Genomic DNA, 18384 nt, shown 5'->3' on the forward strand with positions numbered 1-18384 from the left:
AATACTTCATGACTGAGAGCTGTCCTTCATAACAACAGAACCCACAACAACCATGACTTTTATCACCATCTTCATCTGGACACTTCCTTCTGCTTTCAAGGTAATATAATTTACAGAAAATTACCCTAACAATATAAAGTCATTATGTTATACAGTACTGGACAAATGAATGAAAAATTACATTCTAAATATACATAGCATCTCTGTTTCAGAGTCCAGAGGCCAGGTCACTGTGTCTCAGACCCCTGCAGTGAAATCTGTTTCAGTGGGTCACTCAGTCAGTCTCAGCTGTAAGACCAGCAGTGCTGTATACAGTAACAGCAATGGACACTATTTGCACTGGTATCAACAGAAACCTGGAGGAGCTCCTGAACTCCTAATATACTGGGCTAAAACCCTTCAGTCTGGGACTCCATCTAGATTCAGTGGTAGTGGATCTGGGAGTGACTTCACTTTGACCATCAGTGGAGTCCAGGCTGAAGATGCAGGAGATTACTACTGTCAGAGTTACCACAGTGGTAATGTGTTCACACAGTGATACAGAGCCGTACAAAAACCTCCCTCAGTCAGACTGCACAGTGACTGTACTGCTACAGCTGGGATGTACCGCAGGTGCTGAGGGGGAAGAGTGACATGGAATACTGATCACTAGAGGAGGTCAACTTTGAAAATGGTTTTCAAGTATCATAGAAATCACACATTCTCCAATGTCGTCATCATCGTCCTAATTATCATCATCATGGTTGTAACTTGTTATATTGGTAATGAACTGAACGTTTGTATATAAAAGTTATTTGTAGATTTGGAAGACAATACCAGTCCATATGCAGAGTAAGATCTGCAGAAGTAAAAAGAAAAGTATCAGCCCCTCAAACCAATTCCCTAGATGAAGTTCACAACCAGTTATTGATGTGATCATCTAGCATGTATTAACCCTTTTCATGAGCTGTTAGAGCTGTGAATGAGACATGATGCTGGACTCAAACATGACACATTTATGTAGAGACATACACTACACACTATTTTCATAAAGTATAATATCCATGTTATCTGTCATTAATTACATGGTGGCATATCTGTATTGTCTCCCTCCCTGAATCCACCATGGAGGTTAAAACCAGTCCACTCCCTCACATCTGGCCCAGTCCAGGGTATTTCACTCAGTAAAACTGTTCAACTGCTAGACTGGTAGCTGTGGGAGTGAAACAGATTTACATAGACAGGGCTGGTTGGTTCTGCTTGTCCCAGAATAGAGCAGCACTGTCACCAGATGTTCACTCTATTCCCAGGGGGTTAGAGGCTGAGAAGACCAGGGAAAATATAATGGAAAAGTGTAGACCACACATTGTTGAAAACCATTGAAAAAATATCTAATTTAATAAAATCATATTAGGAATTAAACATTACAAATATACAGTTGACATCGGAAGTTTACATACACCTTAGCCAAATACATTTAAATACAGTTTTTCACAATTCCTGACATTTAATCCTAGTAAAAATTCCCTGTCTTAGGTCAGTTAGGATCAACACTTTATTTTAAGAATGTCAAATGTCAGAATAATAGTAGAGAGAATGATTTATTTCAGCTTTTATTTCTTTCATCTCATTCCCAGTGGGTCAGAAGTTTACATACACCCCATTAGTATTTGGTAGTGAAGGGGGTTCACCTAGGGGTCATGATAGGGGCTGTACCAAATGTTTGATGTATTATAATAATTGATTATGCTTATGTTGTATTAATAGAAGGGGAGGGGTTATAAGACCCCACCCTCCTTACATTTATAGGGTCCTAGACTACAGATTAACAATACATATTCATTATAGAGGTTTAGAATTGTTCCACAGCTGTTTTCTGGTCTCTTTGCCTCTTATAAAGAGACCCCTCTGAGAAATGTGTGACTGTGAAGACAGAACTCTGCAGGGGAGTGTAAGAGATTAGTTAGATATTCCACTATACATCAACTTGGACATTTACTGCTAAACTGTTAGATAGCTATATAAACAAAAGTTTTAGTGTTGAGTAGGCATTGCTTTGGTCTCATGAGTAAAAGATAATGATGTAGGCAGTGACATCACTCGGGCTGGACTTCGGGTTTATTAAAATAACTTGGGACCTTTTCTTTGATGCAGAACTTACTTGGAAACATGCGTTATGTTCTTGTTGTCAACTTCTGTCTGCAATTGCATTAATAAAGGTTTTTGAATGATTTAATTAAAGATATTGTCATAATGCTAATTTCACCAATGAGCCAATGATTGACAAGGAACAAGGAAACGAACCCCAACATTTGGCGAGCTTGCCAGGAGTGAGTGTTATCCCGGTTGGCGGAGACTCCACACCATGGTGCCAGAGTTTTAAATTAAAAAAGGTAAGCAGACACCCGTTTAATCTAAGTCTGTAATTAATTGGCATTCACTGGTGTGGTTTTCCTCTAACAAGTAAGTGGCACCTCACACAATCTAAAATATAGGCATACACTTTGAATATGACATAGTCAGATTTTAGTTTGGAGAAATTACATAACGAACTATTTGTGAAATGCATGATGTCAATATAGGATGAATGAAATGAAAGCTTGATGGTTTTAATTTTATTTGTTAGAGGCAGTTCAGAGCGACAATTGCCCGGTTTTAATTTTATTTGTTAGAGGTACCCGTTTATCTGAGGCATGCCCTATCTACGGATGGGTGACCGGTATTATTGGATTGTTATTTTGCAGAGGGGGTTTGACGAGGCTATCTGAGGCATGCCCTATCTACGGAGGGGTGACCGGTATTATTGGATTGTTATTTTGCAGAGGTGGTTTGACGAGGCTATCTGAGGCATGCCCTATCTACGGATGGGTGACCGGTATTATTGGATTGTTATTTTGCAGAGGTGGTTTGACGAGGCTATCTGAGGCATGCCCTATCTACGGAGGGGTGGCCGGTTATCAGTTAAATACTAGTTAGTTTTGCAGAGGTGATTCAGCATTAATCACCTCATTTTATTTGTTAAATGGTAATTACCAAGATACTAGTTATTTTTATTATTTTGTAGAGGTACCCAGTGAATGAGTTGAGTTGGTTATGAATAGTGGTAATTTTGTGTGAAATTTACCAAGTGAATGAATTGAGTTGTTTAAGAATAGTGCGTTATATGTTTCATTGTTTGTTTGTCTGTGGATTATGGCAGGGTTTATTGGGTAATGGCCCAATGGTGGAATAAAAAGTTAGGAGTAGGACAGAAATGATTTGAATTAAAGGTTGAACTTATTTGTTAGTGACACTTTCCTTACCACAGGACAGTATTGGAGAAATTTTCATAAAAAGTTATTTTGTGATTTTATCACCACCAGGGGGCACTGGTGTATAACATATTACTATTACTCCACACCCTTAAGATATAACATCAGGAATTAAAGTCTGCCATGCGGTTGTCTCTGTGAGGCCCATGTGTGAAATATTGTAATGACCCGGCTGGGTCATAAAGGGAAAAGAGACGTGTAATATTCATATGTGAATACATACTGAATTATAATTGGATGCATTTTACCGCCGTATCATACTGTGCGGTGATTGGGTAAGACCACCCAGACGGTTAGGTCATGGGCAGTTGATCGTGGTTGGAGATAGGCTAACATGTAGTTGTAGCTAGTTAATAAAGAGTTATGTTAAGAAACATCCTGTAGTTCTGCGTTTTATTATTTTGTACAAAGTGTACAAAACAAAACATGGTGTCAGAGTAAATGGTCTTAAAAGATGGATTTTTCTGGAGTTCCTTCACCTCGAATGGACTGGGAGTCTACAAACTTACCCGATGCATGGCGTAAGTACAAACAGCATGTGGAGCTAATGTTCACGGGTCCCCTGAAGGAAAGAGGAGAAGAGGAAAAATGTAGCTACCTGCTCCTCTGGATCGGTGAAAAAGGGAGAGATATTTACAACACATGGACACTTACCGAGGCTGAATCAAAGGTACTGAAAACATACTACGATCGTTTTGAAGCATATGTTGTGCCGAAGACTAATACAATTTTCGATAGGTACAAATTCCATGAGAAAGTACAGGGAGCTAGCGAGTCTTTTGAACAGTTTGTGACTGAGCTGCGTCTGCTTGTGAAAGACTGTGATTATGCAAACAAGGATGAGATGGTCAGGGACCGTATTGTATTTGGAATACACTCACCGCGAGTGAGAGAGAAACTTTTGAATGTTGGGTCTGAGCTAACGCTGGACAAAGCTATCGACATAGCCAGATCTCACGAGCTAGCACAGGCTCAGATGAAAACCATTTCGCGCCGCAGCACGAGCGCATCACGTGAACAAGCAGTGCACGCAGTCAGGCAGACATCAAAGCACACCTCCGGTGCCCAGAGAGAGCGTTTCAGAACGGAGAGAGACATAACTCCAAAACAGAGCGACACAGACTCAAAACGCCCCAAAACATGTGGATATTGTGGATACAAAGTGCATGGCGAACAAGGAAATTGCCCAGCTAAAGGCAAACAGTGTACTAAATGTGGTAAATGGAATCACTTTGCAAAAGTGTGCAGAGCTTACCGTGGAAAAACAGTACACACAGTGAGTGAAGATGAAATGTCAATCAAAGAGTCAAATGATGATGAACTGTTTATTGATTCAGTGACACAGAAAAGTCACATATCAGAGACAGAGCAAGCCTTTGCTGACATTGAGATAGGAACACAAGGCACAAAGCTAAAGTTCAAACTAGACACTGGTGCACAAGTAAACATTATTCCTCTGAATAAGTACCGCAGCTTGACATCTGAGTGCGAGCTACAGCCCACCATGCGCAGACTGAATGGTTATGGTGGTGAACAGCTCCCAGTAAAAGGCACACGCACTTTCAAATGCAAATACAAGGAAAGTGACATGATGTTGGACTTTTACGTTGTTGACACTAGAGCACCTGCAGTGCTAGGTCTTAAAGCATGTTTAGACATGGACCTCATCAAGCTAGTTTTATCAGTAACAGCACCAGTAGAGACAGAAAATGTACTGGAGGAGTTTGCTGATGTCTTTACAGGAATAGGATTATTCCCAGGAGAATGTACCATTCACCTTGACCCAGACGCAACCCCTGTGGTCTACCCACCGAGAAAGATTCCCCTTGCTCTCCGTGCCCGTCTGAAGAAAGAGTTGGAGAGCATGGAGCAATCTGACATAGTCACCAAGGTTACAGAACCGACTGACTGGGTAAACGCGTTAGTGGTGGTGGAGAAACCACGCACAGGCAAGCTCCGAGTATGCCTCGACCCAAGAGACTTGAACAAGGCTATCAAACGGCCCCATTACCCTTTACCGACGCTAGATGGTATCACGCACAAGCTAGCGGGAGCACACTACTTCAGTGTCATGGACGCTAGATCAGGCTACTGGGCTATCAAGCTCACAGAAGAGTCATCTAAGCTCACAACATTCAACACACCGTTTGGACGCTACAGGTTCTGTCGCCTGCCTTTTGGGATTATCTCAGCCCAAGACGAGTTTCAGCGAAAGATTGACGAAGTATATGAAGGCCTCGACGGAGTTGTGGCAATTGTGGACGACATCCTTGTTTATGGTCGAACCAAAGAGGAGCACGACCGAAACCTCCGCGCGATGCTGCAAAGGTCCCGCGAGAGAGGAGTCCGGCTCAACCCCGAGAAGAGCACAGTCAGCGCTACAGAGGTCAGCTACTTCGGACATCTTCTCACAGCGAATGGAATCAAGCCAGATCCACAGAAGATCTCAGCCATAAAAGAAATGGAGCCACCAAAGAACCGTGCAGAGCTGGAAACAGTGCTTGGCATGGTCAACTACTTAGCCAAGTTCGCACCCAGCCTCTCCAATGCTAATGCACCCCTGCGTCAACTGCTAAAGCAGTCCAGTGAGTTTCTTTGGGACAAGCAACACGACATTGCTTTCCAGAATGTGAAAGACTTGATCACGAGAGAACCAGGACCAATCCTTGCCTACTACGACCCCAACAAAGAGCTCAGACTCCAAGTGGACGCGTCGAAGTATGGACTAGGTGCAGTGCTACTGCAAGAAGGAAAGCCCATCGGCTACGCTTCCAAATCTCTCACAGACTGTGAAATCAACTACGCTCAAATTGAAAAGGAGCTCTATGCCATTCTGTTCGGATGTAAACGTTTCCATCAGTACGTATATGGACGACAAGTCATTGTGGAATCCGACCACAAGCCCCTTGAGTCAATCATGAGGAAACCACTAGCTGCAGCCCCGCCAAGGCTACAGAGAATGATCCTTCAACTACAAAAATACGACTTCACAATCACTCACCGTCCAGGCAAAGACATCCCTGTCGCAGACACACTCTCCAGGAAGTTTCTTACCTACAAGGACAGCAGCCTCAGTGAGGGCATGGACATGCAAGTGCACACTGTGTACAGCAACTTACCAGTTAGTGACACAAAACTGAAGGAGATCCAAGCAGAAACAGACAAGGACTCACAACTCACACAGCTGAGGAAAGTCATACAGGATGGATGGCCTGAGGAGAGGAGAAAATGCCCTCAGAGCGTCTCAGAATTCTGGAACCATCGTGATGAACTATCACAGATCAACGGAATCATTTTCAAAGGAGAGAAAATCATTATTCCTACCAGTCTCAGAGAAGAGATTTTGACAAAGATCCATGCTGGACACATGGGCATGGAAAAGTGCAAATAGAGAGCACGGGACATTTTGTTTTGGCCTGGAATGTGCAAACAAATAGAGGACATTGTTGGTAGATGCACCATCTGTCTTGAAAGACGCCCCTCAAACACCAAAGAGCCAATGTTACCTCACTGTATCCCAGACCGACCCTGGCAGGTTGTGGCAACCGATCTGTTCACCTGGAACAACGAGGACTACATCGTAACAGTGGACTACTACAGCAGATACTTCGAACTCGACAAGCTTCACAGTACCACATCTGCAGCTGTGATACACAAGCTGAAAGCAGCCTTTGCCAGGCATGGCATTGTAGAGACTTTAATATCTGACAATGGGCCCTGTTACAAATCAAATGAGTTTGAATCCTTCACAAAAGCATGGGAGTTAACACATGTCACCACAAGCCCACATTACCCTCAAAGTAATGGCCTTGCTGAAAAATCTGTGCAGATTGCTAAATCACTCATGGACAAAGCAAAAGCAGACAAGGGAGACCCCTACCTCAGTCTCCTTGAATACCGCAACACTCCAGTTGACAACTTCAAATCACCAGCCCAGCTGTTGATGAGCCGCAGACTTCGCTCAACCCTTCCCAGCACCAACCAGCAGCTGCAACCTGAGGTTGTCAGCTACAAGGAAATGCATGAAAAACGTGCACAGAGACAACAACAACAAAAGCGATACTACGACAGGTCAGCTAGACCACTGCCACCACTGATCGACGGAGAGTCAGTTAGAATCCAGGAGCATGGCCTCTGGAAACCAGCAGTCGTCATCCAGCCAGCTGACACTGAACGTTCATATCACGTCCGCACAGCAGAAGGAGCAGTGTACCGCCGCAATCGTCGTCACTTACTGAACACAAAAGAACAACACACTGATGAGATGAACTGTTCCCCTGAAAGAGAACGTGATGGACTAAACACACACACAGCACAACATACACCACACTTACCTGCAACACCACAAGAGCTGTTGACTGACACAGAAGCATGCTCAACATCATATCGCACAAGGTCAGGAAGAGAGGTCAAGCCCAGAGCTGTCCTCGACCTGTGAAATGTCAAAGGGTGTAGGCGGATCGCTGCCCTAAAAGCGTTCCAGACTGTAAACTTGTTACTGAAAGTTCACTTGACATGCTTTGGTATTGTATTTGTTTGAAATGTTAAGATGTCATTTCTACAGTGAAAGCTGAGTTGCTGAGAATCCCTTGTTTAAAAAGTTGGATCATTGTTTCAGAGTCTATGTTGATTCAGTTGGTGTATTATGCAATATAAATGGTTACTTACCTTGAGTTCAAACTACAGAGCATGTATCCAAAAGAAAAGCTTAGAATATGTAAAACATTTGTATTTTGTTTAAAAGAAGGGGGATGTAATATTCATATGTGAATACATACTGAATTATAATTGGATGCATTTTACCGCCGTATCATACTGTGCGGTGATTGGGTAAGACCACCCAGACGGTTAGGTCATGGGCAGTTGATCGTGGTTGGAGATAGGCTAACATGTAGTTGTAGCTAGTTAATAAAGAGTTATGTTAAGAAACATCCTGTAGTTCTGCGTTTTATTATTTTGTACAAAGTGTACAAAACAAAACAAGACGGACTCTAGGTGTATAGGTCAGAACACAGGTTTATTCCTAAACTGGGCTATTGTTCAGGCCACAGCCCACGCCGCTAAATGCCGAGCGTACACAATTATATCATGTCGGGCTCCGAACAGAAAAAGAAAGAAGATGAGACAGTAATCCCTATTTATGCATTTTCAAATCCCGCGGGATTACCCATCATACCCCCCCAACCTTTCCCTCTGTCCTGACATATTTAACCCCTGCTAGTAGCCATGAGAACCATAACACACCCACAAACACAGAACACAATACCGGGTCGTTACATAGCCCCCCCTTTCTAAACCCTAGCCCCTAGGGTTACACAACAAAATCCTTAAAACGACCCGGAGGTCGCATCAGTCTCTTGTGCCTCCCCGTGGCTCTCACCGGTGAACCCCCAGAACACTCATCTGTCCCAATGTCATTTCCAGCACCCTCCGAAGAAGCAGCCCCCATCCCCGGCTCAGGTTGCGCTAGAGTCTCCTCGTTAGACTGTCCCCGTGGGCTCACATCAGAGACCTCACTCCCATTTCCTACCGTTTTCCTCCCTCTGTAGGGTGCCAATCGGTCCCGGTGGACCACCACCTTCCTGCTCCGTGGGGGGACCTCCACCCGGTACATCACCTCCCCCACTCTCTCTATCACCAGACACGGCCCCACCCATGCACTGTCCAGCTTTGGGCACTGCCCCTTCTTGCGCGTGGGGTTGTGAAGCCACACACATTCCCCCGCTCCAAAGTGCCTCCCCCTAGCGCGCGAGTCGTAGTGGCGCTTTTGGCGCACCCCTGCGTTCTCGAGTTGCTCTCTTGCGAAGGTGTGAGCCGTTTCTAACCGGTTCTGCAGATGACACACATAGTTCGGGCCAGGCAAAACCCCGTCGTCATTATCAGGAGGGTGGCCAAACGTCAGTTCGACTGGGGTGCGCAACTCACGACCTAACATAAGTAACGCTGGGGAGCACGCAGTCGATTCTTGAACAGCCGACCTACATGCCATAAGAATAAACGGTAAGTGGGTGTCCCAATCTCTCTGGTGTTTTGAGGTAACGATGGCCAGCTGCTGTGCTAACGTTCTGTTAAATCTTTCCACCAGCCCATCACTCTGGGGGTGAAGCGGAGTAGTGCGCGTCTTCTCCGCGCCTAACCGTCTACACAACTCTGAGAACACCTGTGACTCGAAGTTTCTCCCCTGGTCGCTGTGAATAGACTGTGGCACCCCAAACCGACTGATTATTCCCCCCACCAACGCATCTGCTACTGTCTCTGCCTCCTGGTCTGGGAGAGCGTAAGCCTCCGGCCACTTGGTGAAGTAGTCCATAGCGGTTAGAATCCACCTGTTACCGCTGTCTGTGGTTGGAAACGGCCCCACTATGTCTACCCCCAGTCTCTCCATGGGCTCCCCTACTGGGAATTGTTGTAGGAGGGCGTGTGACTGACCTGGAGGTCCTTTTTAGCAGCACACTCGTCGCACTGCCTACAAAAGTCCTCAACATCCCTCCTGTGCCTGGCCCAATAGAAGCCTTTACGCACGCGCTTTAACGTTTTGGAGACCCCAAAATGCCCTGCGCCAACTCCCCCATGAAGCTGCTGTAACACGCTCCCCTGCAGCCTTTTGGGCACCACTACCTGCCACGTAATTTCTCCAGTCGCTGGCTTTTTCCACCCCCTCTGGAGCACTCCCTCAGCCACTCTAAGGACTGTGAATTTAGCCCACAGTCCCTTGGTGACTGGTGATAGAGGGGCTACTTCCCCCCACGGCGGTCGTCTTCTCTCTTCCACCCACCGCAGCACAGGACGCAGCTCTGCGTCCTCCTCCTGGCGACGCCTCCACTCCCCAACGTCCACAGCCTCAAGGTCCCGGCACTCTGTCACACTCAGCTGACTCACCGTGGCGGTGACTCCCTCCTCCCTGCACAGTTCTCTCTCTCGCTCCACCCGTTTGGCGCAGTACCCACAGCCATCCTCAGCACACGGGCGGCGGGACAAGGCGTCTGCATTGCTGTGGCGAAGGCCGGCTCTGTGCTCCACCTGGAAGTCGTAGGGTTGCAGCTCCTCCAGCCAGCGGGCAATCTGACCCTCTGTCTCCTTGAAGGAGAGAAGCCACTGCAGGGCGGAGTGATCCGTCCGGACCACAAACGGCAGGCCCCCCAGGTAGTACTTGAAATGGCGTACTGCTGCCACGACAGCCAAAAGCTCTCTCCTTGTCACGCAGTAGCGTTTTTCAGCCTTATCAAAAGTTCTGCTGTAATAAGCTACTACGTGTTCCCCATCAGGACCACGCTGAGCCAGCACAGCCCCCAAACCCTCATTGCTTGCGTCGGTGTCCAGGATGAACGGACGGTTCGGGTCTGGTGAGGCCAGGACAGGGGCCTCCATCAGGGCACGTTTGAGAGCCTCAAACGCCCGCTGGTGCTCTTCGGTCCACTGAAAAACAGTGTCCTCCTTGAGAAGGTAGTTCAAAGAAGCCGCTACCCCCGCAAACCCCTTCACAAACCTACGATAGTAGGATGCCAGCCCCAGGAAGCTCTTAACCTCTTTTTTTCCCCCTGGAACTGGCCACCCCCTCACAGCCTCTACTTTGTCTGGCATCGTGCTGATGCCCTCACCACCCAGCTGATGCCCCAGGAACGCCACCTCCCTTTGCATGAAATGGCACTTTCCCGGATGTAATTTTAGCCCCGCCCCCGAGATCCTCTCCAACACTCGCCTAAGTGCCCCCACTGCCCCCTCAAACGATGTGCCGTGCACCAATATGTCGTCTAGGTACACAACACACTCGTCTCTCGGAACCCCCGCAAGCACTCTGTCCATGAGCCTCTCAAAGGTGGCAGGAGCATTACAGAGCCCGAAGCACAGCACCTTGAACTGCCAATGGCCCCTATCTGTGGAGAAGGCCGTTTTTTCATGTGCCCCTGGCGAGAGGGGCACCTGCCAGTAGCCACTGCGCAGATCAAGGGAGGAGAACCACGAGGACCCTCTCACGTGGTCTAGCGACTCATCAATCCTCGGTAGGGGATAAGAGTCTTTTGTGGTGACAGAATTTAGGCCCCTGTAGTCAACACAAAACCTAAGTTTACCCCCTTTCTTAGGCACCATGACGACCGGCGCGGATAATGGGCTATCTGATGGCTCAATGAAATCAGCCAGCAACATGTCAACAATAGCTGTGTCTGCTGCTTCCCTCCTGGCAAGGGGAATACGACGGGGCCGAATTTTAATGGGTCGGGCGTCCCCAGTGTCTATTTCGTGCTGAACTAGGTGCGTTTGTCCTACCTCATCTTCCCCCCAAGCGAAGCTATCTTTAAAGTCCAACAGCAGCTGCTTTAACTGTCTCTGTTGTCTCTCATCCAGACCCTGACAGTTCTTCAGCCACACAGCCTCGACGGCGTCGATAGCTTCCTCCTTCCCCCCGTCGGGCTGATGGGGTGAAGGAGCCAGTGTGTTTTGGGCTACTGAGCTGCCTGTGCTTGCACCATGATGGGGAGTGAAGGCCGTCGCCGCCGGAGACAGCTGCTGGAATGGCACAACGACCAAGGGAGAAGCCGGGATGACCGGTGGAGTTTCTGCAAGCTTGGAGGAAGACGGAGGGACAGCCCCTGCCCCCTGCTGGCTCTCCCGAAGGCGACATTCCCACTGTGGGCCCCCCGACAGCCTCAAAGTGCCCGACGCTAAGTCCAACTGAGCCCCACAGTTTTTCAAAAAGTCCATTCCCAGTATACAGGGGTCCTGCACCGCTGCTACCCACGCCGGACACCCCACAGTTCTCCCCCCACAGTCACAGATAGCTGACACTTCCCTAACATGGGGGCTAGCTCCCCCGTGACAGTCCGTAGCTGGACAAGGGTCGGCTCCACCCGCACCCCAACAGGTAGTATGTCTGGTCTCACCAGGGTTACTGTAGAGCCCGTGTCGACCAGGGCCAAACATTCCACCCCCTCTACCTTGACGATGACATTGCAGAAGTCCCCAACGGTGGTACGTCCCACCACAACTACCGGACTAGGAAACACGGCGGCAGCTACACCCTGGGGGAGCAGGTCCCCACCCTCTTGTCTGCGCTGCTGGGTACCTCTTTTGCTTACAGTGGGTTCGGGGCCGGGGGGGTGGGTCCGCGCTGCCCCCTGCGCGAGAACCCGCCGTCGTTTCCCTGGTGACGGGGGAATCTGCCACACTCCCGCTGAATGTGGCCAGGCTGGCCACAACCCCAGCAGACAATAGGAGTTGAGCTGACACTGCGACGCTGCCTGGAGCCCCTCTCCATGACAAGCGAAGCAGTCTTGACTAGCCCGCCCAACTCGTCGACCCACTCTGGTTTCGTGACCCCTGGCACCCCAGCCACCGCTGCTCTCACCTCTGGTTGACTGGCGACTTCCACTCTCACTCACTCACCCCAGATCAGCTCCCTCTTCCTGGCTATCTCCACTGCAGCCCGCAGAGATGGTGGGTCCGCCATCTGAACATGCTTACCCAGTTCGGTGGAAGAGAGCGCTCTAATAAAACTGTCCCGTGCCAGCTCGTCTTGCACCCCAATCGGCATAGTTGCATAAGCCCGCCTGGTCAGGCTCAGAATACCACTTGCCAACGCCTTTAATGATTCCCCCTGAAGTCTCTTTTTGTTACTCAGTTCAATCCGCATTATGTTGGGCTGCGCGTCGCTGCCGAAACGGCCCCCCAATGCCTCCACTAGCGCACCGTAGTCGCCCCTCTCGTCCGGGGCTAGCGTTAACAGGCATTCCGACGCCTCCTCTGCCAGGCTCAGGGCAAGCTGTAACGCTTTCGTCTCGTCAGACCACCTCCCAGCTCTAGCCAACAACTCGAATTGAGTGAAAAAAACTTCCCATTTACCTTGTCCATTGAACTTTGGTAGTTTAGCCGCTACCGTGGCTAATGGCAATAGGCCGCTGCCATCTCTGTTTACATAAGCAGGCCCCGCCATTTCCGCACCCGGTGACGTCGATATCCCCGTCGCCGTGACGTCTGCTCTCGAGCGGTGTGAAGGAAAACCCGCCAGTTCTGCCATCTTGCTGACTGACAATTTAACTCCCGCCATGTGGCCCTCCAGCTCTTCTACGGCAGTCGCCGCCCGACCCTCCCGACCGGGTACCCCCGAGCCCACAACGGACACATTGTCCGACTCTTCCTTAATTTTCCGCCTCGCCCCAAGCATCATGACCGTAGATGCGAGTCACGCTAAAGCCAACCCGGCCTATACTGAACAGCTATCTCGCCTAGTCTCGATCCCGTAGTTCGAAAGCACTTCTGACACCAATGTAATGACCCGGCTGGGTCATAAAGGGAAAAGAGACGGACTCTAGGTGTATAGGTCAGAACACAGGTTTATTCCTAAACTGGGCTATTGTTCAGGCCACAGCCCACGCCGCTAAATGCCGAGCGTACACAATTATATCATGTCGGGCTCCGAACAGAAAAAGAAAGAAGATGAGACAGTAATCCCTATTTATGCATTTTCAAATCCCGCGGGATTACCCATCATACCCCCCCCAACCTTTCCCTCTGTCCTGACATATTTAACCCCTGCTAGTAGCCATGAGAACCATAACACACCCACAAACACAGAACACAATACCGGGTCGTTACAATATATTTGAGTCTAAGTAGAAACATTCACTATAGCCTGCATTAAGTGAGAGTAGCATTAGGATTACAGTATCACCCACTGTTTAACACACACTGAAAGGAGATAGAGAGTAATTTATATAGGCATATTCCTACACACTTTAGAATAACCCTATAGAAATTGGAAAACACATTACACGCAGACTATCTAAATTAAAAAAAGCCGGAGCACCATGGAACAGTCAAACCAGAATGAGGAGATAGGAGCAATGAAGCCTGTCACGCCTGTTGAATATATGCAAGAGAAGTATCCTGCTGTGGAATTTACATTCACTTTTGAGAAATGGCATGTCTGGACAGAGATGGCAGGAGAAAATAGATATCGAATGGCTGGATCATTCAACAAGACAAGGTTGCAGATGGCAGATGTTTATGTATATTGCACATTTTATGTTTCGGGTTTTCAAATAATTCAGACAAGAAAAATTGACAAAAGGAAGGGGATGACGAGTGCCCTTGTATCAGAAACTGTGATGGGAATGATGGTGCTGGAAGAAAAAGGAGGCACAGTTCCTGGAGGGAGTTTTTCCTCGCCATCCCAACTCACTCTACAAAAAGGAACAGACTGGAAGATGCAAGACATCTGCTCAAGTTGTTTCTACAGGCTCACCACAACCATGGACTGGAAGAGGATATGGGACCACTAGAGCCCCTCGTTACTGGACAAACACTCAATGCTGGACCTGTGGGAAGTTGGGGCATGCAAACCTGGACAAGTTGTTGGAGCTTCCCTGAGCAAATCATCAGTAACAACAACAGGGACATCTGGACAGCCCAGGAATGTGTACTGAACAAAGACTTGTTTGATGAACCTCTGCTTGACTCTGACACGGTGCTGTTCATTGATAGTTTTGCTTATATAGATCAAAGCACAGGGAAGAAACATGTATGATTAGCTGTAGTAGATGTGGAAGGTGATATTGAGGTTATACGGCCCCTACCAGACCATTTATCAGCGCAACAGGCAGATTTATTAGCTCTGAACACAGCTTGTGAATTGGGGGAAGGGAAGGCCCTTACTTTCTACTCAGATTCAGCATATGCTAGTAGGGTTTGGAAAGCAAGAGAGTTTACTAATACCACAGGCACACCTACTAAAAACAGACCTTATGTTGAACAGTTGATTGAAGCTATGTGAAAACCTAACACATTGGCTATTGTTAAGGTTGAGGCATACACGGATTGGTGTGATAATGCTAGAATTGATGAGGCGGCCAAATTGGCTGTTTCCCATTGTCACGCACATGCATTTCATTTTTTTATTTGTTTGTGTCATTTGAAACTACTGATCTTGAGAAACAGCAGCAGGCTGGTATTCTCAATCACCAGGTGTGGAGGGAGAGATGGTGTGCTCTCTGTCCTAGGCCTGGCTTATGGCTACATCTTTTATCTGGCATGCCCGGTTTACCATCAGCCAATGATCTTTAATATTTGACGATTGGCTCATGAAGTGAGCCATTCGTCAAAGGGGATATGAGAGGAGAATGGAGGAGGAGAATGTTTGAAAATTTGACCCCAAATTAAATTAGCACGTAAAACAGTTCATTTATGGTTGTGCGACATGTTTGTTATATAATATAGACAAGGGAACTCCACTGCAACCAGGGAAGTTCCCCACTCCAAAAGTATCTTTTGTCTACCTAGCTATGGATTTCATAGACATGGTAGAGCGAAAAGAAAGAAAGAGATACTGCCTGTTGGTAATTGACAGGTTTACCAGGTGGTTGGAACCATCCCACCACCAACTGTGATGCGCGAACAGTTGCAAAATTGCTAGTTAGGGAGTTTATACTCAGGTTCGGAGTGCCTGAGGTTTGTCTGCAGACAATGGGGCCCATCTCATAGGAGATGTGGTTACCCAAATGGCCAAAATGATGGGTGTTGACCAGAGGTTTGTGTCCATCTCTCAACCACGGAGTAACGAGAGTTACTGAGGGCTAATCTGGACCCTGAAAGGCTCCCTTGTCAAACTATGCCATTCCACAGGAATGACATGGGTAGAGGGATTGCCTCTTGTCCGTATGAAAATGTTCAGCAGCCTTAACAAAGGTACTAGGTGTACACCTTTATGAAATGTTAACAAGACAACCAATGAACACCCCAGGAGTGAGACCTATGACTGACAGACAGATAGACATAACTGAGATATAGTGTGACCATCTTGAGTACATGAAGGAACTAACTTCTGTTGTAAGTTTTCTCCACTCTCACACTAGGAAAGCAACAGAACCAATCCCAGGTGAAGACCCTGACGAGCTACCCATAAACGCTGGAGAATGGATGAAACTCAGGGTCCACAAGCGAAAATGGAATCAACCACGATGGATGGGTCTGTTCCAGGTAACCATGGTAACACCAAAAGCCCTGCGGGTAGAGGAGAGGTCCGGCTAGCATCATCATCTCTCCCACTGCAAGCATCTCCCAGAGAGGAAGCCATGGATGAGTGACTGGAAGGAGGGAGAGCAGGGCCCTGAGCACATCTGAAGGAGGAAGAAGGTTCGAGCCAAAGGACAGGAGCAGAAGGCCGAGACCAAAGGTCAGAAGAACCAACAGAGGGTTCAGCCACAGAACCTGAAGAGTCATCAGATGTCGAGGAAACCATCATACACACACACTATGGTTGTGAAACAAGAAAATCGCTTGGATTACTGTGTCATTTTGCTTCCTGACTCCTCTGACAACATGACAGCTATTATTAATGACCTGGCTAAATTAGGAGGTACTCTGTGAAAAGCTGACAACACCATCTTTGACCAAATTGGACACTGGTTTAATGGTGTATTTGGAAATGTGATGGGTAAGGAAATGATGTTCATGTCTGCCATGATTTTTCCATTTCTGGTAGGACTACTGTGTTTTGCTGTTGCTTTATGTATAATAATGTGCTTGGCTAGAAAGACTGTTGAACATTTGGGGATTATGGGACACGTATGTTGGGGTGGTCACAAGAAGGGAGCAAACTTACCTAATGTGGTAGAGGGAAGATATGGGAGATACTAGAGCTTGTCATGAATATATGGGTCAACTGAGAGAAGAGTATAGTGATAGGAGAAACTATGCTAAAGGGGATATTAGTGTGTTAGACTTACAGTAACAGGTGACAGGTGTCAACATTTCCAGGATAGAGGAAGGCATGGGAGCACCTTTTGGATGGATGTGGGTATGCAGTGATAAGGGGTATCTCACTTAACCTCCTGGATGGGGGGGGATGTTGTTGTTTGGGGAGAACAGAAATGTACATGTTAAGAATTACGGTCACCGATCTTTTCAATGAGACAGGTAAAACCAACTCTGGGGTACTGCAGCGTGCCAAACGACTCATCCCAGACAATCAGGAAGCCTATGGTCATGTCCTACACCCGGGTGAGAGTTTTGGTATGTCAATCATACCCTCCTGGGGTGTGGCTGTCCTAGGAAAGTGGGTAAACAATTTAACCTATTCTTTACAGGCCCATATGAATTTAACAATCCGAGGATTTAGCCAACTCTCATTAGATGTCCAAAATCTGAAAGCAGTCGTCAGCCGTCATGAGTTTGCTTTAGATTATCTTTTGGCGAAGGAAGGAGGACACTGTAACGTACTAGGTAATATTGATCCTGAAAATTGTGTTATTCTCCTCCCTGACTCCTCTGAGAATATGACTGCAATAATTGACAAGATTGCTGATCTTAGTAAAACTCTCTCAAAATCTGAAAAATCTTTTTTTGACAAAATTGGTGACTGGTTTAATGCTAAATGTGGAAATGTGATGGGAAAAGTTATGTTGACTTTGTTTTCATTGTTTACTCCTATACTTGTAGGAGGTTTGGTGATTTTGATTACTGTTTATATTTGTAAGAAAATGACTGTAACTGCTCCTGAACATGCTGGAATGATGGTGTTGGTGGAAGATGATACAAATCGTGCTGAAGGGGATACTGGGTCTAATTCTGGTTTCTCTTAATCCCATTGTTTATTCAACTCGTGTGGTTCTTCCCAGGACTTGGAAGGAATGGGAGTATAGACAGACTCACCCCACCCCCACCAGCATTCCAGGAACCTAAGGAGTTGTTCCTCCCTTTAGAAGGCCATCCCTGGGATCAAATGGATCCGGGGGATTTGCCTAATCTATTTGATTTCAGAGGAGAATATTATGATTGAAGCTGTGAGACAAATTAGTCTCAAAGGGGGAAATGAAGGGGGTTCACCTAGGGGTCATGATAGGGACTGTACCAAATGTTTGATGTATTATAATAATTGATTATGCTTATTTTGTATTAATAGAAGGGGAGGGGTTATAAGACCCTGCCCTCCTTACATTTATAGGGTCCTAGACTACAGATGAACAATATATATTCATTATAGAGGTTTAGAATTGTTCCACAGCTGTTTTCTGGTCTCTTTGCCTCTTATAAAGAGACCCCTCTGAGAAATGTGTGACTGTGAAGACAGAACTCTGCAGGGGAGTGTGAGATAAGAGATTAG

The sequence above is a fragment of the Salmo salar genome, chromosome ssa07 (assembly GCF_905237065.1).
Source record: "Salmo salar chromosome ssa07, Ssal_v3.1, whole genome shotgun sequence".
In the NCBI taxonomy this organism is placed as follows: Eukaryota; Metazoa; Chordata; class Actinopteri; order Salmoniformes; family Salmonidae; genus Salmo; species Salmo salar.